Source organism: Ranitomeya variabilis, chromosome 2 (assembly GCF_051348905.1).
Source record: "Ranitomeya variabilis isolate aRanVar5 chromosome 2, aRanVar5.hap1, whole genome shotgun sequence".
Classification (NCBI taxonomy): Eukaryota; Metazoa; Chordata; class Amphibia; order Anura; family Dendrobatidae; genus Ranitomeya; species Ranitomeya variabilis.
The window spans coordinates 902,833,210-902,857,695 of record NC_135233.1 but is presented as its reverse complement, the minus strand read 5'-3'; the positions used below and the strand labels follow the sequence as shown (position 1 = coordinate 902,857,695).

The window sequence follows — 24,486 nt, the reverse complement described above, 5'->3', positions numbered from 1 at the left end:
TCCTAATGCATCCCTTTATAAATCTGTGTCAGAATCTGCCTGATCCTTTGATCAGCCACATTACCACTTGGGCAACTGTGCCACTGAAATAGTTGCAACAATGTTTGGTCCACCCAAGTAATGGTACTTAAGATCAGAGCATCAGAGCTAAAGTGCTGGAATTGTACAATCACTTTGATAAGAATGACTGAATTTAGAATATAGTTAGTCACATCCTATTGCCACATCTTCATTATTAGAAATGCACGTACTGTACTGAATCGTTTTCAACTGTTCATAATGATTGAAAGGCAGTCTCACTGTATAAACACTTGTCCTTGAAAATGTTTTGCCCTGAAATGTAATCGTTTTTTGGTATTGACCATGTACAAAATAATATCCCTTTGTTCGGTCTGTTAGATTAAATTCTTACCTCAATTCATTTTCTCCAGGCTTTTCATGCTAAACTCCTTTGAACCAACCTATTAAAATATAAAGAAATACTTTATAATGAGATTCAGTAACCATTTCATCATGATGAATATAACAATGAGCACTTCTCAAAGGCAGCATTACATAAAAGGCTTAGGTTTACCAGCGAGTCTGTAGAGTCCTTAGAAATTAGAATGTTGGTAGCTTTGCACATTTGCGATATGTGCATAGATATATATAACAGGTGGTCGTCTACTTGTCTTTCAGTAATGATCATTTGTCGTTCAGTAGCCACAATAGTGGAAACGTTATTTATAATCTGGTCAACTGTAAGATCTGATCATTCCCTTGCATCTGAGGTGCCATACTGTTTATCACCGGCACAGGATATGGACCACTATTCTTGTGTTTTCTATGTTCAGTGTTCTTTTACTGCGAGTTTATGACCCCCACAAATCAATTTAAACAACTTAAACAATTATACCAAGGACTTAGCTCCTATAAAAATCATACATGTAATATACACTCACCGGCCACTTTATTAGGTACACCATGCTAGTAACGGGTTGGACCCCCTTTTGCCTTCAGAACTGCCTCAATTCTTCGTGGCATAGATTCAACAAGGTGCTGGAAGCATTCCTCAGAGATTTTGGTCCATATTGACATGATGGCATCACACAGTTGCCGCAGATTTGTCGGCTGCACATCCCAAAGATGCTCCATACAAGGCAGGATGGATCCATGCTTTCATGTTGTTTACACCAAATTCTGACCCTACCATCCGAATGTCGCAGCAGAAATCGAGACTCATCAGACCAAGCAACGTTTTTCCAATCTTCTACTGTCCAATTTCGATGAGCTTGTACAAATTGTAGCCTCAGTTTCCTGTTCTTAGCTGAAAGGAGTGGTACCCGGTGTGGTCTTCTGCTGCTGTAGCCCATCTGCCTCAAAGTTCGACGCACTGTGCATTCAGAGATGCTCTTAGGCCTACCTTGGTTGTAACGGGTGGCGATTTGAGTCACTGTTGCCTTTCTATCAGCTCGAACCAGTCTGCCCATTCTCCTCTGACCTCTGGCATCAACAAGGCATTTCCACCCACAGAACTGCCGCTCACAGGATTTTTTTTCTTTTTCGGACCATTCTCTGTAAACCCTAGAGATGGTTGTGCGTGAAAATCCCAGTAGATCAGCAGTTTCTGAAATACTCAGACCAGCCCTTCTGGCACCAACAACCATGCCACGTTCAAAGGCACTCAAATCACCTTTCTTCCCCATACTGATGCTCGGTTTGAACTGCAGGAGATTGTCTTGACCATGTCTACATGCCTAAATGCACTGAGTTGCCGCCATGTGATTGGCTGATTAGAAATTAAGTGTTAACAAGAAGTTGGACAGGTGTACCTAATAAAGTGGCTGGTGAGTGTACATCTAAGTAATTTAGTGGCTGAGAAAAATACTTTTATTCCATATGCAAATGAGGAAGCTTCGATGCACCCTTGGTGCGGTCTAAGGATTCAGTGCACCATAATGTCCCCTCAAATTGCATTCTGAGCACTATACCTGGTTCTGATTTACAGCATTCACTTTCCTGCAATGAGCGCTGCCTGACCGCTGTCCACAGTACACTGTCACTGAAGGAGCCACACTGCAGGTAGAAGTGTGTACATACTGTAAGGTGGGTGCTGGCGTAGTGTTAACCCTGCTTTCTGTCTGTATCTGCCACTCACTATTCTGAAATTTGAAGTTAAATAAACCTTATTTTAAGGTCATTGAAAACTTAACATTTTGGGGCCTTGAGGAAACAGCATTTATTCAGTTTTTACATCACTATATTTCATGAGCTAGAACTTTTCAGTTGATGAGCAAAAGTTATTATTATTATTATTAGTTATTATTTAGTAATTATTATTTATTTTATTATTATTATTATTTAGAAATTATTAGTTGTTATTATTATTATTATCATCAGTTATTTTTATTAATAATAATAATTAGCTCAAAACTTTTCAGTTGAGCGAAAGTTATTATTATTATTAGTTATTATTTACTGTAGTAATTATTATTTATTTTATTATTATTATTTAGTTATTATTATATTTATTATTCAACTTTTCAGTTGATGAGCAAAAGTTATTATTATTATTATTATTATTATTATTATTATTATTATTTGGTTTTATTTAGTAATTATTATTTATTTTATTATTATTATTTAGTCATTTATTATTATTTAGTCATTATTAGTTATTATTAGTTATTAGTTATTATTATCATTATTTGTTATTATTATTATTAGTTATTATTATTATTATTATTATTGTTTTTCAGTTGATAAGCAAAATGTACTATGAAACAAAAGTTATTAGAACTAACAATGCGTCATCTTGTTAACTTGTTAAAAAAATGTAAGAAAAGGCCAGCACACCTATACTATTACATCAAATTATAGGTGTACCAATATGCTGTGGCCAATGTATAAACATTTTTTACCAACACTGTGCATCAGAACACATGAATAAATATGTGAATTCTACTATTTGTGAGTGTGTGTTTTGTTCTTACCTTGACCATTCTCTAGACCGCAAGCAAAAAATGACCTACGGTCTACAGAACAGAGAGCTATAGTGCAGTAAGATTGTGTCTCTCTTCTCTAGCCCAGGTATGAAGTGTACGAGCGAGCTGTGCACACCAATGCAGATAAGCCACCATGGGGCTCGAGGCTGACGCATCCTCTGCTCCCCAACCTTAGCTACGCTACTGGTCATCTGATTTAGCTCTAACTAAAATCTGTCTGGTAAAGATGGAAGGATAAGGGTGTACAGCACTGGAGGGAATCATACCGCCAATAAAAAAAACCCCTTAAAAATGGTGGCAATACCTTTAGTACTAACCCCTGGGGAGCATTCACTCTTCTGTGTGACAGGTCCACAGGCTGTCCATCGTATTCTTTGACTCTGAGCCAAGGCATTTCGTTTCTCCATACACACTTCAGTCCTAAAACCTGATCCAATCTCCGTGACTCAGAGCCTGTCCTATTCTCATCCATTTTGGAGATCAGACTAAGCTATTTAACTCTGTGGAGAAACATGTAAATGGATGACACACTGAAGACATACATTGTACCTCAGAGTTCCATCTGCGATTCATCCATTCTTAAGGCTACGTTCACATTTGCGTTGTGCGCCGCAGCGTCAGCGCCGCAACGCACAACGCAAACAAAAACGCGGCAAAACGCATGCACAACGCTGCGTTTTGCGCCGCATGCGTCCTTTTTTCTATTGATTTTGGACGCAGCAAAAATGCAACTTGCTGCGTCCTCTGCGCCCGGACGCGTGCGCCGCAGTGACGCATGCGGCGCAAAACGCAAGTGCACTGCATGTCCATGCGCCCCCATGTTAAATATAGGGGCGCATGACGCATGCGGCGCCGCTGCGGCGCGGACCGCAAATGTGAACGTAGCCTAACTGATACATTGTTAAGAGTCTGTGAGTTTATATGATGTCCCTTTAACAAACTAGAACAGAATAGGTTTCCTTCTGTTTTGTTGCAAGAAAATTGATAACGTAGTGAAGCTTACGCGTGACACAGTAACACGATTTTCCCACAAGAAACAGAATAGAATAAGGAAACTGACCCATGCCAGTGTGAATGAACTTCAGAAAATTACCACTTGACATTAGAGGGCAGAGTGCTAATACTACCAGCCACAGAAGAAATCAAAACAAAATCCCAGGGATAGAAAAGATTTATTAATGCCGTTGTTTTTGCTGTTGAGCTGAATAGTGTCAGTTGTTGAAAGTTCTGACAATGTAAAGGGTTTATTCCATTTTCCAGCTTTCTTCTTTTTCCCATTAAAGGTTCTCAGTTGATTGGCTTCCACTTCATGTGACTGTGCTATATATGGTACACAGTTTCTGTAATTTACATGACCATATTTGTAGTATTGTGACACATCATTTATGGAAGGATTCTGTCCATGATTAAAAGAGAATGTAGCTATTGTGTTCATGTGTGATATGTTTTATGTCTTTATTAACCACTTTGCTTTCTCTTTTTGCTCCCCTTCTTCCCAAAGCCATAACTTTTTTATTTTTTGGTCAAAATGGCCATGTGAGGGCTTATTTTTTGCAGGACAAAATTGTACTTTTGAAAGACACCCTTGGTTTGAGCACATCATGTACTGTAAAATGGGAAAAAAATCCAAATGCAGTGAACTTTGAAAAAAAAGTGCAATTCCACAGTTGTTTTTTTTTTTTTACCACATTCAGTAAATGCTAAAACTGACCTGCCATTATGATTTTCTGGGTCATTACAAGTTCATAGACACCAAACATGTCTAGGTTGCTTTTTATTTAAGTGGTGAAAAATAATGCAAACTTTTGTTATTTTGTTGTTTTTTTTGTTAAAAAATAAGGTGCCATTTTCCAAGACCTGTAGCATCTCCATGTTGTGTGATTTTGGGCTGGGTGAGGGCTTATTATTTGTGTGCCAAGCTGACATTTTTATTGATACCATTTTGATGTACATACGATCTTTTGATCGCCCGTTATTGAATGTTATTTTAATTTAGTGGCAACCAAAAAACGTAATTCTGGTGTTTTGACTTCTTTTCTCAATCAGGTTAATTCTTTTTTTTATATTGATAGATCGGGAGATTCTGAACATGGCAATACCAAATATGTGTATTTTTTTATTGTTTTATTTTAAATGCGGCAAAAGGGGGTGATTTGAATTTTTGTATTTTTTACATTTTTAAAATATTTTTAAAAACATTTTTTTTTCACTTTTTGCATGCTTCAATAGCCTTCATAAGAGACTAGAAATTGCAGTTGTCCGATCGGCTCTGCTACATACAGGCGATGATCAAATCGCTTATATGTAGCAGAAATGCTCACTTGCTATAAGTTCTGACCACTGGACGGCGCTCATAGCAATCCGGCTATGATAATTATAGAGGTCTGCTGGAGACCTCTGGTTGTCATGCCTACCCATTGGTGACCTGTGATCATGTGATGGGGTCATCGATGGGAGGGACTTCCGGCGTGCCTTCAGAACTGCAAGTTAATTGCCGCTGTCACAGATTGACAGCGGCATTTATTGGGTTAATGGCCATGAGGGTTAGAGGCACAGGTTAGCTGTTCAAAACCACTGACATGTGCCGTGAAAGATGTGGTCTCACCACCGCAGCCCACATTAAGAGTCCGACGTGGGCATATTATTACGCCCAACATTGGAAAGGGTTTAACGATTAAGTAAAATGTATTTTACTTGATCTCTAATAGATCAAGAAAAATGTATTCTCAGTAAATGTAATGTCCCAGAGCATCATAAATGTAATATGTAAAAAATTAGGTAAAAATATTTGCACTCACCTCACCGCTCACCTCTGTTGCCCTTCCACTCCTCACCTGCAACTATTTGGTCTTTGTCGAGTCTTCTTATAACTGCACTGAAATCCTAATGCTAGGCTGGGACTCTCTCTCTGATGAAGCCTGGGAGGGTTCTGTGCGAGCAAATGTAAGATCACGACATCATGACATGCGCCGTGCCCTTGTGTACATGCGCTGAATCTTCACAGGAAATTCGGTGCTAGTATCATTGATGCGAAGATGCAGCGAACACTGGAAGGGTGACCATGAGTTGCAGAGGGCCGGAGAGGTGAGCGTTGAGGTGACTATAAGTATTTTTTTTGTTTAACCTTTTGGCTGTCACCATTTTACTGCAAGGAAGTAAACTATATAAAAATAGCATTTGGGCAAATATGGATTTTTGTGATATTCAAATTGAATTAAATTACACACTAATATATTTGTTCATCTTTGTTGTTGTTACATTGCTACCATAATGATCGCAGTCTGACGCAATCTTTCATGATAGGTAAATTAGGCTTTCATGAAGTCAATAAATTCACACAAAATGAATAATAAAATACATATAATTTATTACATAATAAGCATTACTTTTTCACATTAGATCCTGAGTAATACAAAGTTGAATTTTAGGACTGTACATCTTTTCCTTCTGAAGAATTTGTCACCTTGTGTGTGACTTTCGGTGGTTGTTATCCTTGGCTTCTTCAGAAACTGCAGGATGCATTTCATATGCAACACATAACAATAGTGTCTTCATATGGGACAGAGGGGCTTTTGAATACCCTTAGGCCGGGGTCACACTTGCAAGTGTAATGCAAGAAACTTGGCATGAGTCTCTCGCATCAATACCTGGCACTCTCGAGAACGGAGCGGAAAAAACGGGAGGTCTCACAGACTCCTGAAACAAATGGTAAGTTCCCCGATGAATGCTGGGCACTCCATAAACTTCCTGGATTGCAACACTTCCAGAAAGTTTCTTGTGTGTAACATCGGCTTCTAAACACATATTTAGGCTACCAAACAACAGTGCGTAGAGGGATTATAAAGGAGCACAGAGATTTGGCCTGTAAGAGGGAATGAGAGCATTGGGGGAAAAGTTAGTTTTTTTATATGCTCCAATCAGGGACCTCAAGGAAAACCAGCTCTAAAAGTAGCTAATATGAGGTACCTTATGTTCCATTATCCCATGTGAGACATGCTCTGTGCTTAATATGGTTAATGCAGTAAATTTGTACAACATTTGCTGCATCTGACATCTCGTGAAATGGTTTTAAAATATATTTTTTATAGTATAGGTGCCAGAGTATTATTATCTAGGCAGCGCAATGGGCACTGAATAATTTTCCACAAGACTTTGCTTCTTATATGAAAAAAAAAAACACTGGCGGGGGAACAAAATTGTACTTGGTGTTGTTTTTGTATACACATAACAGATTTCTTTAATTATGGTTTAACTTCTGTTCCAACCTTTCTCAAGCTTGTGAAGATAAATTGTAGGTCTCTCTTGTATTTGCTGCTGCTTAAAATGTAATATTAGGTGTGATTTTGCTTCATTTCTACTCCTTCTCATCACATTTAATTAGACGCCAGCTGTATGTTGCCTTATTTTTTTGCTAATTGTATTTGATTGTTTAGTTGTCTTTTTAATATGCTGACTACTTGCTGTAGAGAAAGTATTGTCTGAGCAAATTCATGTGCCACCACTTCTTTCATACTGTAATTTAGTGTCTTTTATCAGCAGTGTAAAAGAAAAATCTGCTGAATGTAATTGGTTTTAAATTGGTCTTAAACTGCAATCAGAGCCAAAGGAGGTTTAGTTATGAACAAGGAAATTCTGCTGTAAAAGGAGCAGAACCTTCAAAATTTAGACTAGTGCCCTGTAAATTAGCATATTATTCAATAATTAGTCATTAATTGTGTAGCAAGAGCTGCGATGCTTAGTCAAATTCTATTATGAACAGCCTTGTAATATAATGGAAACTCTTTAGAAACAGTCATATTGAAAAGTTCCATGTCATCTTCCCAGGTTGCGGCAATGGCTCACTACAATAGTGATAAGAAAATGAATGCACTTTGGCAAGAAATGAGCAAATCTTCTGGTATTTGAACTTTCGCTTGAATTCAGCTTGAAAATTCAATTTGCACGAAAGCTATTCTATACAAATTGAAAATGTTCCAATTGCCATTAAAAGACATTTATTATGCTCTGATATCTCTCCAGAACCCAAAGCAAAGTAAATTGAGGGCTTCGAAGGGGTTAAAAAATGCAAACATTTTATACTCACCTTGTACCTCACCTGTTGTGCCCCTGCAGCTCCCCTCCCAGTCGTCTGCTGACTCCCTTAGCTCTTTTCTTGCTGTGTCTCTAAAATATCCCATATCCAAATTAGACCACATGACTAAGACGTGACTCACGTCATAGTCATTAATGATTGGTGTGGCCAAGTCAACCTGGTAGATGCCAAGGGCCTAGGAGTCAATCCTAGAGGACCGGAGAGAGTGAGCAGAGGACCGGGGTCAGTGTGCAGTGATGGGGCAGATGAATAGTGAGGCAGTTATAATATACTTTTTAACCACTTCACAGCTTTAAAACAATACCAGCAAATCCAAACTTTTTGTCTTTTTTTATATCAAAATTTGATTTGCTTCAAACCAAATTGCTCATCTCTAAAATTGACATATTGTTTCTATTTTTTTATGAACTATTAACATGGTATACTTTTAGATCCACATTTTTTGAGGAAATAGGGCTGCATATAATATCCTTTAAGCATTTTTTTTCTAAATGTGATGTTTGAAAAAAAACAAGTTTTATAAAATACATACAAATATAATATAGAGACTTAAATCACTGTAATACTCCGCTGTGCTATTTTCCCAACTCAGATAGCAGATGCCAGGTGACCGCCATGTGCCGAGTTCAGTGACCAGAGATGTTAACCTCTTAATTTCAATATAAACGACCACATAAAGCTGTATTGTCCCCTTCTCCCCTTCACTCTCGGGAAAGTTTATAACATAGCTTTACAGTGTATGGAATTGTCAGTGGGAGCTGCCTTCTTTTGCTATCATCTATAACAGCTTTCAATTAGAAAATTATGAATTAGTCCGAAGAGAATGGAATTCAACTTGAATTTTCCAAAGAATCAGATTCTCCTGAATTATTTGTTGAGAGTCTGAAAAATGGTGAAAAAGAAAAATACTCACTTTGTTGCTCACCCATCCATTAGACTCAACAACCCCAATTGTTCCACCACACAGCACTCTCCTGTCTATTTTTTATTGTTCCATGGCATGTGATATACTCTTTTTCTATCTTCACTCTATTCTGGGGATCTGTTGTGAAGCAGCATTGCATGAGGCACTGACTAGGTCTTATGCAACTTACGTTTCAATGTTAAAGGGAACCTGTCAGGTTCCCCGTGTCCCCAGAACCATCAGCAGTTGTGTCTGCATATATAAATTCCCTGCCTAACAGTCTCTTTATTACATTACACACATAAACAGATCTTTAGAGCAAGTATTTCTAAAATCTGCTTATGATATGTAAATGAGAGCTTTGACTAGTCGATGGGGAGTTAGTTTCTCCTGACTAGTCGGCCCTCTTAGATGTTATCACACACCTGAGAGCATGATAACATAACTTACAAGCACCGGCGTCATTGCTAGTGCCATACCTTATCTTTCCCCACTGCATGCATCCTCTGAAGCTGTGGATGTATGTGTCCTGGCTTCAGAGAGCCGCACTGTTCATGATCAGAGGCGCAGAAGACTCTTGGGTGCCAGAAATCCTATTGCAGAGTGTTGATGGGAAGAGGATATTGCATACCATGGAGGAGTAAAGACGAGCCCTGTAAATATGTGGACAACCACACAGGGGTTGCAGCATCAAGATCAGGGAGTAGTCAGGTGTTTGGAGGGACCCCAAAGCATAATAAGACACATTTGAGTTCCAATTTAATGGAAATCAAATTTCCAGGAAAAATTTAAGCTAACTGCTGAATTTACATTTTGGCAGATACACTCATCAGTACTCTCCATATTAGGTGGTATACCATTCTGTTTAATTCTAAAAAAGCAAATATCAAACTGTGTGCAGACAAAGGGATGGTAACAGCCAATTTTTATTTTTTTACTTAATTCCAGAAATAATAAAAGAGGAAAAACACAATGCAGAGTTATAAAATAAGATGCCGCTGCATTGTTATTCCATGGGGGATGCAAGTATTTACTAGAACAGACATGTCAGGAGAGCTAAAACATCTTCTTTCCATTCCTAATATTTACATTTGTCATTCCTAGAATGAAGCGTTTTATTTTTCTGTGGTTGTAATCACCAAAATGACTTTTAATGTAATGGAGCAAGGAACATTGGCTCGGCAGTCTTGTGCATGTTGGTATACTGTATCTTCAGTGGAGTTCACTTCTAATGTATGATTTCAATTACATTTTAGTTTATTGTGTTATAATAGCAATCCTGCAATGTAGACCTCTTCCACTTATTCTTGTTTTTTTTTTAAAGCAACTATCTCCATGATTCTATATGAATACATTAAAAATAAAGAATATTTAAGTGTACAGCAAAATGTAACTAAAGCTATGCAAATTAAGGCATGATGAGCTGTGGATCATCTTTATTTGCACATTATCATACTATGCAATCTACTCTTATGTTATATTGCTGGAATTTTTATATGTTTCCATGCAAACTGTCGGCTTTAGGCTCTTGTGAAATATAGAAAGTAATATCACAGAGTAAAGTACATTCTCAACTTTGGCAGAAGATGACAAGTATTCATAAAATACATCCTTAAAATACAACTACAGCCAAATATCACTATGCTCAGTGAATTTGGTTCGTACTGTTAATCTAAGGTATTGAATGTGTACTAATAAAAATAAGTTCATCATGTATTTCCAAGAATACCATAAAATAAAATAATATGGTGCCAAAATCAATCAAAAACCAATGAGGAATAGACTTAAAATAGGTTTAGATGACATAGATGCACTGATGAGTAATAATAAAATTAAATACTATTTTTTTTTTACAAAATGCGTCAATTAAACAAATAAAAAAGTAATACTTGCCTAACTGATCCCCTACTGTTACTGTTCACATGATACCGGTCCACCACTGGTCTGTACCTCCTGACAACACCATTGCAAGGATATGTGACAGTTGTAGGCAATCACTGGATCAGTGGAGTTAATATTGCTTTTTTTATGTTTTTAATATCTTTTGTAGAAAAAAAGATGTATTTAAGGACTCATGGAGACGATCATATTTTTGGACCGAGTGTGAACTGATAAAACATAGGATCGCCCTTGGATTAAAGTTATTCTATGGGTCTGTGTACATGTCAAATTATTTCATGACACAGAGATTGGTCAAGGAAAAAAATCGCAGCATGCACGATTTGCATCCTATATTTGGATCGCACTTGGCCATGCAAGTCAATGAGTCATGGGAAAAAATCATATCGCACTCTGATGACATCTTAGCACTAGAAGTCCCAGAGAGGGGTCATTTAACATTTATACCTTTGGAACCCAGAGAGCTCGAAATTTCTGGGACTTCTAGTGTTTGTGCAGTCTGATTTTTATGGACTGACCAAATGGAGTAGGTGGAGACATTTTTTTCCAATATTCTCCTCATTGGTGAAAACCGGATCCTACTATCATCATACTCTGATCAAACTCTGATGAGAATGTGATTAGCACAATGGACTAGTGATGAGCGAATATACTCGTTGCTCGGGTTTTCCCGAGCACGGTCGGGTGACCTCCGAGTATTTATGACTGCTCGGAGATTAAGTTTTCATCCAGCAGCTGAATGATTTACAGCTACTAGCCTGCTTGATTACATGTGAAGATTCCCTAGCAACCAGGCAACCCCCACATGTACTCAGCCTGACTACTAGCTGTAAATCATTCAGCTGCCATGATGAAAACTAAATCTCCGAGCAGTCATAAATACTCAGAGGTCACCCGAGCGTGCTCGGGAAAACCTGAGCAACGAGTACACTCGCTCATCACTATAATGGACCCAATTTTCTTGGATGAGAGAAAATGCAGTCGTGTGACCCTAGTCTAGCAAACAACCCTTTAATCAAAATGTGATCGAAGTGGAATTATATCAAAATGTGATATTTTTGTTTTCTACACCTCACCCTAAAAATGCAATTAAACAATCAAAGTGTGTTGTCAACGTGCAAACAAGTTTTCAAACAGCTAAAAAAAATTAAAAAGTTAGGATTGTGACAAAACTGGTCCAAATCAAATATTTTCATGCAAAGTTCTTAATTTTTTTCACCACTTTAAAGAAAAAAACCCTATAGATATTTCTTTTTGCCATAGTCATACCCCTAGAACGCATACCTGGGGCCTTGCAGGCCTGCCAGGTTACTTGTTTTCTATTTTCTGTAAAAGTACTTTAGTTAGAATTTTGAAAATCTAGGTAATCCTCAGGTATATAGTTGTTAGTAATTTCCAGTTGTTCATATATTTTTATGTTACAGACATTTCGGTATAACAACCTTTTTTTGGTACTACCCCATATTCACGTACCTGGGGCCTTTTAGGCCTGTACTAGGTTTACATGTGATACACAGATTTGCTTATCAAGGCAAATTACGGAGGCAATGATCCGATGTGGAATACGCTTTCTGGAACATCCAGAGCAAAGAGAAAAAAAAATAAAGCACTGCTATATTTGTCCAGCAAGAAGGAAAGAAAATCGGAGCGTTTCTGTTCTACAAAATGTATGCAAGGAACATTCAGCCGAAAAAATAATATGCGAGAATTGTCGGGGGAATATGTAAAGTTACAAATAAATATACCTGCACCAATTTTGCTACAACCAAAAAATGTTTTCATAAAAAAATTGCACATAGAATGCCTATATTTGGCGTGCCCGTTTACTTACTTTTTTGTTGTTTTATGCACATAATTATGTTTTGAAATATACACATCTTAGGCTGTGTTCCCAGTAGCGCTGGGGTTCGCCAGAAGGTGATCCATAATGGATCCGACCTCCTGGTAACTCCAGGATTCCGCCAGCCTTAGCTGGGGTCACCAGGAGGTCAGATCCATTACGGATCCCCTCCTAGCGGACCCCAGCGCTAGTTGGAATGCATCCTTACCTTGCAATTGTAAAATACATTTTGAAAAGTATTTTTATTTGAGTTATTCCATGATAATTGTAAACAGGCCTAAAAGGCCCCAGGTGCGTGAATGTGTAGATTTCTATGGGTATGCGTTCTAGGGATACCGCTGTAGAGAACCATGAGGCAAGGTTATTTTTTATGCACTATGCGTTCGGTATAAACAAAATTAAAAATACAATGGCGTAAATGCATTTATTTCAAAATGTTATCCTAACAGGACATTGTTATTCCTATTCTTACATGGTAAAATAAATGGTGTCACTACTCTTCCTACAAAAGAACGCGCCTCATACATCCACACTGACAGAATAAAAAGATATGCTCTTGGAGAAGGGTAGGAAAAAACTACAGTGCATATATGGAAATTTGCTGACTTAGGAAAAGGTTAAAGGTAACACTACTCTATGTAAGAAGGAGTGAGACAGTGTATACAATTACATTTCCATGAGTATAGAATTTGTCAAAAGTAATAAATAGAAACATGTCTCTTGGCCTAAAGCAATGCAAACATTCCCGCTGTGTGAGCATCATAGCTGCTATATTATATTGTCAGAAATCTCCTGTCTGAGCTGTATTGGAAATTTTACTGCTTTGTCACTCAGCCGCACAATAAGAAACACTATTGTAAATGTACATATTACAGTCGCAACCTTTCACATAGGAATTCAGTTATTTGTTGTCTCCTAAGAATGACAGCTGCCAAGACAGTAGTATGAGATCACTTATATGAGATTACTTATCTTATTTCAAATGAAGAGAGTAAAGACAGAAGTACTTACTGGTATTCACCTGATCATGTTATGTTTAGAACTTACCCAGCATACTTCCAATATAGGCTGTAAACCTGATGCAAAGGCTGCATTGCACCATCCCATTTTTGGGCGGTAAATGGCTACTGATAGGTGAAAATATTTACAGACTGGCAATCATTTATTGGCCGGTATGCACAAGCAAATTTTTGCACTGAGAAATTTGTAATAGATCATTCGGTGAACATAGACTGTATGGCAGTATGTATCACAAGACTATTTTCTGCTGCGAACGATGACCTTTATTTAATGCAACACAGAAGATCATTTTATCCGACAAATGAGCATTTTTCTCATCCATCTGGTACAAGGCAGTCTGTTTGTAGTGCAAGACTATTGTGAAAAGAGCATTCATAATAACATTTCTTCACTATAATCTTGCAATGGAGCTTTAGGCTGGGTTAGCATATCAGTTTTTTTAGCCTGATCTAACTGAATGTATCAGAACTGATACCAGAACTGATTCAAAAATGCATTGCTTGCTAAAAGGATTTTTACCATTTTCCTCGGTTGTTGCATTAAACGTTGTGATCAGGCCACTGGACCCGAACCTACACCAGTTCAGCACAAAAAGTGATGCAGTGCCCAGATGGAAACTATCCTACTTTCTCCATCAGTTTCCACTCAACGTTTCTGTTAAATGTCATATATGGAAACAATACCACAGAACCAGCCATATGTGAACCCAGCCTAACAGAGTATAAGACAGAATTATTTTTTTACAAACCTTTATTTTTTTGTGATGAAGCCAAAAATGGCCATATCCAAGTCATATATATTATCTCAACATTTTAACTACATGACAAGTCGACCTTGTGATATGGATATAGCATTTTTAGTAATACATACTCATTTGTAACATATAATCGGATAAATTGTGCAACAGAAGCTTCTGGGCCCAATGTAAAATGTGTGACAGGACTGCCCAACTACAAGTCATGTTGTAGTACCATGGTTTTTTGCATGGGAGAAAAGGCTTTGGACTCCCTCAGTCACCAAGTCAAGGCATAATTTCTATCTATGCATACTATGAAGCTGTGTTACGGTAATACACAGAAAAAAAACTAAAAAAATATATCTGGAGGTGTCATAAGCTCTGATAATGTCCCCATCAATACAAAGAGATCACAATTGCTCCCTGATGGCTGTAGATGTATGTTAAAAGATGTGCTGCAAGAAATGTTGTTTAGAATGTATTCCCTTCTGCGGATTTCTGTTAAATATTCAGTTAAATACTGTAATATAGGGTTCCCTGACCTGTAGCTCGAGAGCCACAAGTGGATCGCGGGCCCATGATGTGTGGCTGGCGGCTGTCTACCACCTTGGTTCATTAGCACCAGGTGTAGCAAACAGCTATTAAGAGTAGATTTCTACTATTGTGTGTAGCCCTGATCAGAGGAGCAGATCTGAATAGGGGTAAGATAGGAAACCCAGAAGCTTGGTGTACTGCCTTAATGTGACTTCAGTGGAAAAGCTTGGGCTGTAATTATACCAGTAATAGGGAGCTCTGGGTGTCACTATTGTGAGTGGGACAGGAGCTGGATGTAGCTTGTGACCCACTCTCAGAGCTGAATGTGGCTCGCGACCCTCTTTCATAGCAGAATGTGGCTCTCAAGGTCCGAGGGGGACCTCTGCTGCAATAGATAAACTATTAGGTCTCATATGCATTAGAGGGTTCAGCTATGGCTTAGATGGCACAATGACTCCATACAGACTGCCTGTGCTGGGCCATAGATGAGAACCCTATGATCTGTATTTCAGTTCTAAGGGGAAAAAATAGCATGGGTGTGAGGCTTATGTATTATTTTTTGTGGTAAACTTACATTTCTTGAGCACTATACGAGATCATAACTACTAAGAGAGCACTCTTACAAATGGGGATTCTTATTACTGATGGCAAAATAGGAGCACTTTTACTATTCAGGATACACTTTTGGAGACACCCTGAAGGTAAGAATATTATTAGTGGATTGTTTTGGGCAGTGTTGGCACAGTGATTAGTTTAATTGGTTTAGTTATTCTTAGGAATAGGGGAGCAGTATGGGAGCATGGTGAATGTTGGGGGAACCTTTCTTGACATAAATATGTTGAGTGTGTAGGCACTATTGCTGTCCTGGTCACTAGTTTATTCTAGAACCATATTTGGTGTCTAGAATCCCGGAGTGTCTATCAGCCATATCCTCCTTCTTCTATTGCTTCCTCAAACTCAATGTGGACAAATCTGAACTCATCATCTTTCCTCCATCCCAGAGATCTTCCTTACCTGACCTATCTATCGCAATTAACGACATCACGCTTTCCCCCATACCGGAAGTCCGCTGCCTCGGAGTAACCTTTAACTCTGCCCTGTACTTCAAACCGCACATCCAAGCTCTCTCCACCTCCTGTCGCCTCCAGCTCAAAAATATCTCCAGAATCCATTCTTTCTTCAACCGTCAATCTACTAAAATGCTTGTGCATGCCCTGATCATCTCCCGACTTGACTACTGCAACATCCTTTTCTGTGGCCTCCCTGCTAACACCCTTGCACCTCTCCAGTCCATCCTTTACTCTGCTGCCCGACTAATTCATCTCTCTCCTTGCTACTTCTCCACTTCCCCCTCTGCAAATCTCTTCACTGGCTCCCATTCCCTCAGCGTATCTAGTTCAAATGACTAATACTGACCTACAAAGCCATCCATAACCTGTCTCCTTCATAAATCTCTGAACTAATCTCCCGATATCTTCCCTCACATAATCTCCGGTTCTCCCAAGACCTCCTTCTCTCCTCCACACTTATTCGCTCCTCATCCAACCACCTCCAAGACTTCTCCCGAATATCCCCCATCCTCTGGAATTCTTTGCCCCAACATGTCCGACTATCAACCACATTCGGATCCTTCAGACTGAACCTGAAAACCCACCTCTTCAGGAAAGCCTACAGCCTGCACTGAACCCGCTGCCTCCTCATCACTACTGGAGATAATGCCTCACCAACACCAGAGCTCCTGCAACTCTCAACCTATTGTCTCTTCCCCATAACCCTGTAGAATGTAAGCCCGCAAGGGCAGGGTCCTCGCCCCTCTGTATCAGTCTGTCATTGTTAGTTTGTTTACTGTAAGTGATGTCTGTAATTTGTATGTGACCCCTTCTCATGTACAGCACCATGGATTCAATGGTGCTATATAAATAAATAATAATAATACTTTCACTGGGGCACGGTGTAGTGTTTTGCTTGACACACTTATTTTGGGTGCATTTTGTAGGCAGTAATGTAGAAGACTAATTACAGTAGGAATGACTGTGTGGCTCTAGTATGTGCAGGATTATGCATTGCAATAGTATGTCTGCAGGACAGCATATTGGTCACATGACAGAATTAAGTGTGGTATTATTGGGCAGCAGGATTACACTGCTAGGGTACAGGTTTGTCGACTAGATGTTAAAGTGTAACTCTTTTATTTGAAATTAGAGAAGAGTGTCTATTTCTGCCCCTAGCTTCTCCGTCCTTCAACTTCATGGAACATTATGTTAAAGTCTGTATTCTCAGAATATAAATTTAACCTGTGAATGGAGATTATTGACAGTGAATTATCAGCTCAAGAGCTGAAGGATGCAGATTTCTCTCATAAGATATCTTGTATATTTTTTGTGCATACTATTGATTTAGTTTTTTATAGGGGTTTTCTGTAGTTTAAAAAAATCACACTGGGAGCCGCGATGACAAAAAATGAAAAGGAGCAATAGTCATAGCGGGAATTTGCACCATGTTACAAAGCAGACTGTGAGTGATTATATCACAAACACTAGTAATCTGACTACTATGCTAACTGATTGACTGCAGGGTCAGGAGACTGATGGTCAGGACAACATTGCTTTTAATTTTTCACATGGAAAATGTCTCAGCAAAACCGCTGTGGAGCGTAATCTTGCAAAATGTGGAACAATCCAGCGTAAAAGTGAAGTCCCAGGAAGGTATTATTCATTAAAGCTTAATCCAACATTTTAAATCTCCATAAAGGTTAGGAAAATTTGGATAAGAATGTCACCCAAGTGCAGTTCTATTACTGCAGATGCCGACAATGAAGGAGATGAAGAAGTTACTTTCTTCGTCTTCTCCGCACTTGTGCTGCAAATTTGTCATGTGAGAGAACCAGTACACAGATCACTGAAAATCGGCTCAGACTCTGACATAGTTTGAGCCGAGTGTCATTTGCATAATTGTGCTGATTCTGAGGCATGAAAGAATAGATGGCCATGTGAGTGAGCTCTAACTGTAGCAATCAGCACTTGGTATGAATAAAAACTTCAGTTCGTCATGCAAAAACCAAGCCCTCACAGTTTCATCAACAAAAGTTAAAAGTATTACTGGTTTCAAAAACTTTTTTTTTTACAAATTTCCCAAAATTTTTTTAACCACTTAAAAAACAAAATCTATGCAAGCTTAGTATCACTGCATTTATACTAACCTGGAAAAATCACATTGTCCGGTAATTTTTATTGCAGAAAGAACAAAGCAAAATAAAATGGCACAAGCCATGGAGTGAAGGGATTAATATTTGTCTTTAGTGTAAGCAAGACAATTTGGTGTATATGTTTTGAGCTCATTCACCTGATCTTTAGACTTCATTGTGACTGAAAATATCAAAAATTGCTCACCCAAAGGATCTTACGCTCTGCCTCCTCAGATTGGCAGCTGTGTAGAAGCATAAGCTCACCAGTAGCTCACCAGAAAATTAAAACACATGAAGCTCTGATCTCCGTAAAAAAATCAATAAAAATATGATAAAACTGTAAATAACGAAAAAAGGAATGTAGACATACACTATGACATAAGTATTAATTTTATCAGCCATATCTATTCATGCCACATGCATTCAAGATATCTTTATCTATCATAAACTTGATTATATATTCTACATAAATTGTAAAAATTACCCCTCAATGTTTTCCTTGTCTAAAATTGTAAAGACTTGATACACTTAATGTAATTGAAACTGCCTATCTCTCCATTGTAGATTCAGGTATTGTTCCCACCCGGTGTTTTATATGACCTTGGCGTAGTGTGTCATTTGCGCCTCATTAAAACGTTGTAATGAAGTTTTGATGCACAGAGAATGCAGAAAGGTCAAGTCGAAAGTTAGGAGCCAATAAAGTTGGGAAGAAAAATTGTGCTTGCTGTAGAGGTTGAGGGATTCATTATACCAGTGCTGGCCATAGAATGTAAATCTCCTTTGCTACTTAGCCCAAGCCTGCTTCCTTTTGATTTGTAGGGATATATTTCTACTTGAGTAAAAGAAAAGTCATTACACTAAAGAAAACAACTAGGGCTGTTAGATGTGCTTTAGATAGAATGGCGTGAGACATCAAAATGGTTCATGCATGGTACATGACCCAAGCACCCTGTAAAATACATTACATCACATTTCGAATGAATGATATGAAATGCTGTACAGTCCAATAAGCAACCTAAAGATGCAGACTTCTCTACAGTTAAGAAAGTCCTATTTTAGTCTGTATTAAGGTCAACATTCCCATTCAGGTTTCTCCTGTATGTAAATGGATGTTTCATTTTCAATAGATACATTCTGACTATAATAGCATGACACAATTATGCATTTGCTGCAGTTCCTATACAACAAAGTCATCATGGTGTCCTGCTGCATGTCTACTGACTGTAAAAACTGTGGCAATAAAAAGGGATAATCTTGACTAATTGGAAATGCAGTTGTAGGGAGAAAATGAAGTTATATTCTCCCTGCATCCACATGATTTTAGTCATTGAGGCAATGCTGAAATATGAGTTTTCAGCTCACCCTGGGGATAACTCCGATAACTCCAGATAAGTTCCGGTGAAGAAAAGCACCTTGAATGACTTTGAAATGTGTTGACTAAAGAACCTGAAATAAAAAATCCTTTATTATACTGCCATTTGGATCTTCATTGCCTTTCAGCAGCGCAAATAAAACACAATTGGCTCCTTTATTTCTCTTTCCTGATCAGAAGACCCGTGGATCTGCAGCAGCTTTTTTGATGCGTATTCATGGTTGTGTGTTATATAACCTTAACAGGTTAGCATATCTTTCATTTGCGTAATTGTTATTTTCAGATAAGACCCTATTTGTGCTGTTTGTGATCTTCGTTGCCTACCAGCAGTGCAAATAAACCACAATTGACATATTTATTTTGTGATTCTCCAAAATACGAAAGAATTGGATCACAGTAAATTTATCCCTGCACAAAAAAGAGTTTGAACCAAGTGTCATTAGCATAACCAAGACGATTCTCTCACATGAGAGAATCAAAGCTCGTGTGACCCTTGCCAATGACTGCAGGTAAAAGAATGTATTTTTTGCTGCAAGGTTCCCATAGGGCTTGTTCACATGTTTCATTGTCATGTTTCTCGGTCAATTTTACTTATGTAAAAAATGCAGCATTAGAAGTACAAAAAAAGTTAATGAGATTTCTAAAATCAGATACACATGTTTCTTTTTTATTAGAATTTACAAAAAATGTATTTCATATCAATTATTTCATAAGGTTTGCATGTTTTTTCATCCATGCTTATGAATGGGAAAATATCCTCAAGTTAAAATACACCAGAAACACAAAAAGGCAGGTATGGAGACTCGGAGGGGGGGTAGTAATTGGGTGCTTCAGTCCGCTGGCCCAAGACCGCATGGACCAGAGTTCATCCTACTTAACGTCCGCTGTCTTTTTTCCATGGGCGTAATACTACTGAGACAACACAGGAGTAAAATACAGTGCCAATACTTTATTAAACTCTCAAACAGACAATAACATATAGAACAGTCCCAGCAAGATACTCAAGATGGTGCAAAATTACAGAGTGTTACCCTTTCACTGACTCACCAGAATTAGAGCATCTGCAACTTCGGAGCTTTGAGGGCTAATCTACCCCACCTGTGGCAACTCACCTTTGGCAGGCACCCACAGAAAAGATGGAACAACAAAATTAGAAAGCTGACAGTCCATTGAGGCATGTGGGCAGGTGACAGGATGGTCCCAACCTGGCTTCTCCGAATGTCTTCATGGAGCACTCTGACTAAATGGTCTAAATGTATCCATGGTGGTCAAATCCTGGTTTCCCGAAACATATCCATGGATTCCCAGTGACCAGAGGGTCACAATCCAGGCTTCGCCAAATGTATCCATGGGTTCCAGGTGACTGGAGGGTCACAACCTGGATTCTCGGAGCGTCTCCATGGGGGTCAGTGATAGTCAGTGGAGCAGATCTATATTCTTTCAGCTGGGGTTGTGATCCCCATAGCTGACATTCTGTAGAATGTCAAATCTGTGTCCCTCTTGATGAAGCCATATTGTCCTGGTAAAGTGTTCCTTTATGGAGTTATGGTTTCATAGCTCTAGTTCAGTCAAGTGACTCTGATTCTTTTTGCAAAATTATATAAATCCTTTTTATACCATCTGTGGTTCAGATCATCATCCACAGGTCACGGAGGAGGTAGGATTAGTTTAACTCTCACTGTTTGAGTATGTAATCAATTTGCATAGTTCATCCTTCTCTGTTTTCATGGCAATAAATTAGCTGGCATGGCATAATGTGTAATCAACATATTAACAAACATCTATTGTTCAATTACCCTATGCCCTTGTCAAAGATAGCAGACAATGAGTTGCAGCAAACAGCAACTCAAAAGTCAGTATTCAGGCTCATGCAAACAATAGTCTTTGTTTCTTGACCAACCAAAGAAGAAAACATAAATTCAAAAGTCAACATACAGATAATAGCCTATGTCTCCTGGCCTATTGAAAATTGACATCTGGTAATTAAAATTAAATACTGTGTCGACACAACAGGAAAAATGCCAAAATATTAAGCAGCGTTTTTCCTGCCAACCCTCCAGTTTTTGTAACAGAAAAATCAGCTGCAAATACTAAACATGTGCACATACCTTTAAAACCCCTTCACGACATGCGCTGTACTAGTACTGTGCAAGTTGTGTCTCCCCCTTTGATGTGGGCTCCGGCGGTGAGCCCACATCAAAGTCGCGACATGTCAGCTGTTTTGTACAGCTGACATGTGCGCGTAATAGCGGGTGAAATCATGATTCACCTGCCGCTATTAATCTGTTAAATGCCGCTGTCAAATGCTGACAGCAGCATTTAACTACCGCTTCCGGCCGCATGAACGGAAATGAGCACATCGCAGCCCCGTGTCACATGATAGGGGGTCGGTGATGCATCACGATGGTAATCATAGAGGTCCTTGAGACCTCTATGGTTACTGATGCCGGCCTGTTGTGAGTGCCACCCTGTGGTCGGCGCTCATAGCAAGCCTGCATTTCAGCTACATAGCAGCGATCTGATGATCGCTGCTATGTAGCTGAGCCGATCTAGTGGTGCCAGATTCTAGCCTTCCATGGAGGCTACTGAAGCATGGCAAAAGTTAAAAAAAGTAAAAAAAAAAAAAAATTAAAAGTTTAAATCACCCCCCTTTCGCCCCATCCAAAATAAAACAATTTAAAAAAAATCAAACCAACACATATTTGATATCGCCGCGTTTAGAATCTCCCGATCTATCAATAAAAAAAGCATTAACCCGATCGCTAAACAGCGTAGCGAGAAAAAAATTTGAAACGCCAAAATTACTTTTTTTGGTCGCCGCGACATTGAATTAAAATGCAGTAACGGGCAATCAACAGAACTTATCTGCACAAATGTAATATCATTAAAAACATTAGCTTGGCACGCAAAAAATAAGCCCTTACCCGACCCCAGATCATGAAAAATGGAGACGCTACTGGTATCGGAAAATGGCGCATTTTTTTTTTTTTTTTTTTTTTTTTTTAATTTTAGCAAAGTTTTGAATTTTTTTACACCACTTAGATAAAAAATAACCTAGACATGTTAGGTGTCTATGAACTTGTAATGACATATGAGAAAAACTCCGGCACACTGCAACTGAAAAATCTCAAAGTTTATTTTTGACATACTCAAAGTTTGTTCAAGCAATAGGGTTTCCCCACTTAATTCAGGATATAGGGTTTCCAAAAATAGAAATAAACGAATATGCTTCTTCAATACACCTTGTTTGGACATATACAATTTCCTTCTCAACGTTTCGGCTAAAAGCCTTTTTCAAGAGATTAAATGTCCCTTTGCTGGTATGTGAAGCCGGGCACGGAAACCCACTTGGTTCAAAAGTCACACATAAGCACGGTGTCCAGTACGGAGGACCAGGGAACTGTGACCGGGTAAAAGGCACGTGCCCTCACATGGCCATATTGATGGAAAAATAAAAAAGTTATGGCTCTGGGAAGGAGGAGAGTGAAAAACGAACACGGAAAAATGAAAAAGGGCCGTGGCATGAAGGGGTTAAGGAGAATCGTTCTTTTCTAGGTTATCTGGGAGCAGCATGATGTAGCACGAGTCTAGTGATATATCACTTACTGATTTGAGAAAATCACAGTCTTTTCTGCCCCAGATCTATTAGTTCTCTGAATGCTCAGCTCTTTATAGACCTGCCCACACCACTGATTGGCAACTTTCTGTACACTGTGCATATGCAGAAAGCTACCAATCAGTGGGGGGACAGATTATATGGAGCAAAATATGGAGGACTACATGACATCAGGTTTAATAATCCTCTAGTGATAATCTCCTGCTGGTTAAACAGTTATTATACTAAAACTACATCAAGCAGCTCAGTGACACATTGCTGGAGTCAGGGTCTTTGCCCCTACAACCTTGATCCTTCTTTTCGCCTTGTGTTATTCAGTGGCTTTTTTTTGCATAAAATTATAAAAAATGGAGAACATGTTAAAAAATTATTTTAATTTTTGTCTTTTAACTTTTTTGTCACCTTTGTAGAGCAAAATGTTGCAACTGTCTATAAAATGTGGCTAAATTTGACCATAAGAATGGTAGACTGCAGAATTTTTGCACAAAAAAGTCATATTTTTTAAAAACAAGAAAAAGAAGATACGCATCGTGTGCCGCATAGCCTCTTTTATATGTCACATTTTTAAAAGTCGCAATTGATGAATCAGCAGTAGTAATGAGCGAGTGTACTCGTTGCTCGGGTGGTCTTCGAGTATTTATGACTGCTCAGAGATTAAGTTTTCATCGCCTTAGCTGAATGATTTACAGTTATTAGCCAGCTTGATTACATGTGGGGATTCCCTAGCAACCAGGCAATCCCCACATGTTCTCAGCCTGGCTAACAGCTGTAAATCATTCAGCTGCCATGATGAAAACTAAATCTCCGAACACTAACAAATACTCGGAGACCACCCGAGCAACGAGTACACTCGCTCATCACTAATCAGCAGTAAACATCTGGAAAGCAAAAAAATCAGGCCCCCTTGGTGAATATAAAAAAAACAAACAAGGCTAAAATCGCTCTAACCCCTTCATGACCGTGGCATTTTTCGTTTTTCCGTTTTCGTTTTTCACTCCCCTCCTTCCCAGAGCCATAACTTTTTTATTTTTCCGTCAATTTGGCCATGTGAGGGCTTATTTTTTGCGGGACGAGTTGTACTTTTGAATGACACCATTGGTTTTCCAATGGCATGTACTAGAAAACGGGAAAACAATTTCAAGTGCGGTGAAATTGCAAAAAAAGTGCAATCCCACACTTGTTTTTTTTTTTTTTTTGCTAGATTCACTAAATGCTAAAACTGACCTGCCATTATGATTCTCCAGGTCAGTACGAGTTCATAGACACCTAACATGACTAGGTTATTTTTCACCTAAGTGGTGAAAA

General features: G+C 38.6%; 1 protein-coding gene across 7 annotated transcripts in view; it reads left to right on the top strand.

The window, feature by feature from the left end:
• Positions 1 to 24,486, top strand: part of NLGN1 (neuroligin 1) — a 1,307,981-nt gene that overhangs the window by 1,055,698 nt on the left and 227,797 nt on the right. The window lies entirely within an intron of this gene.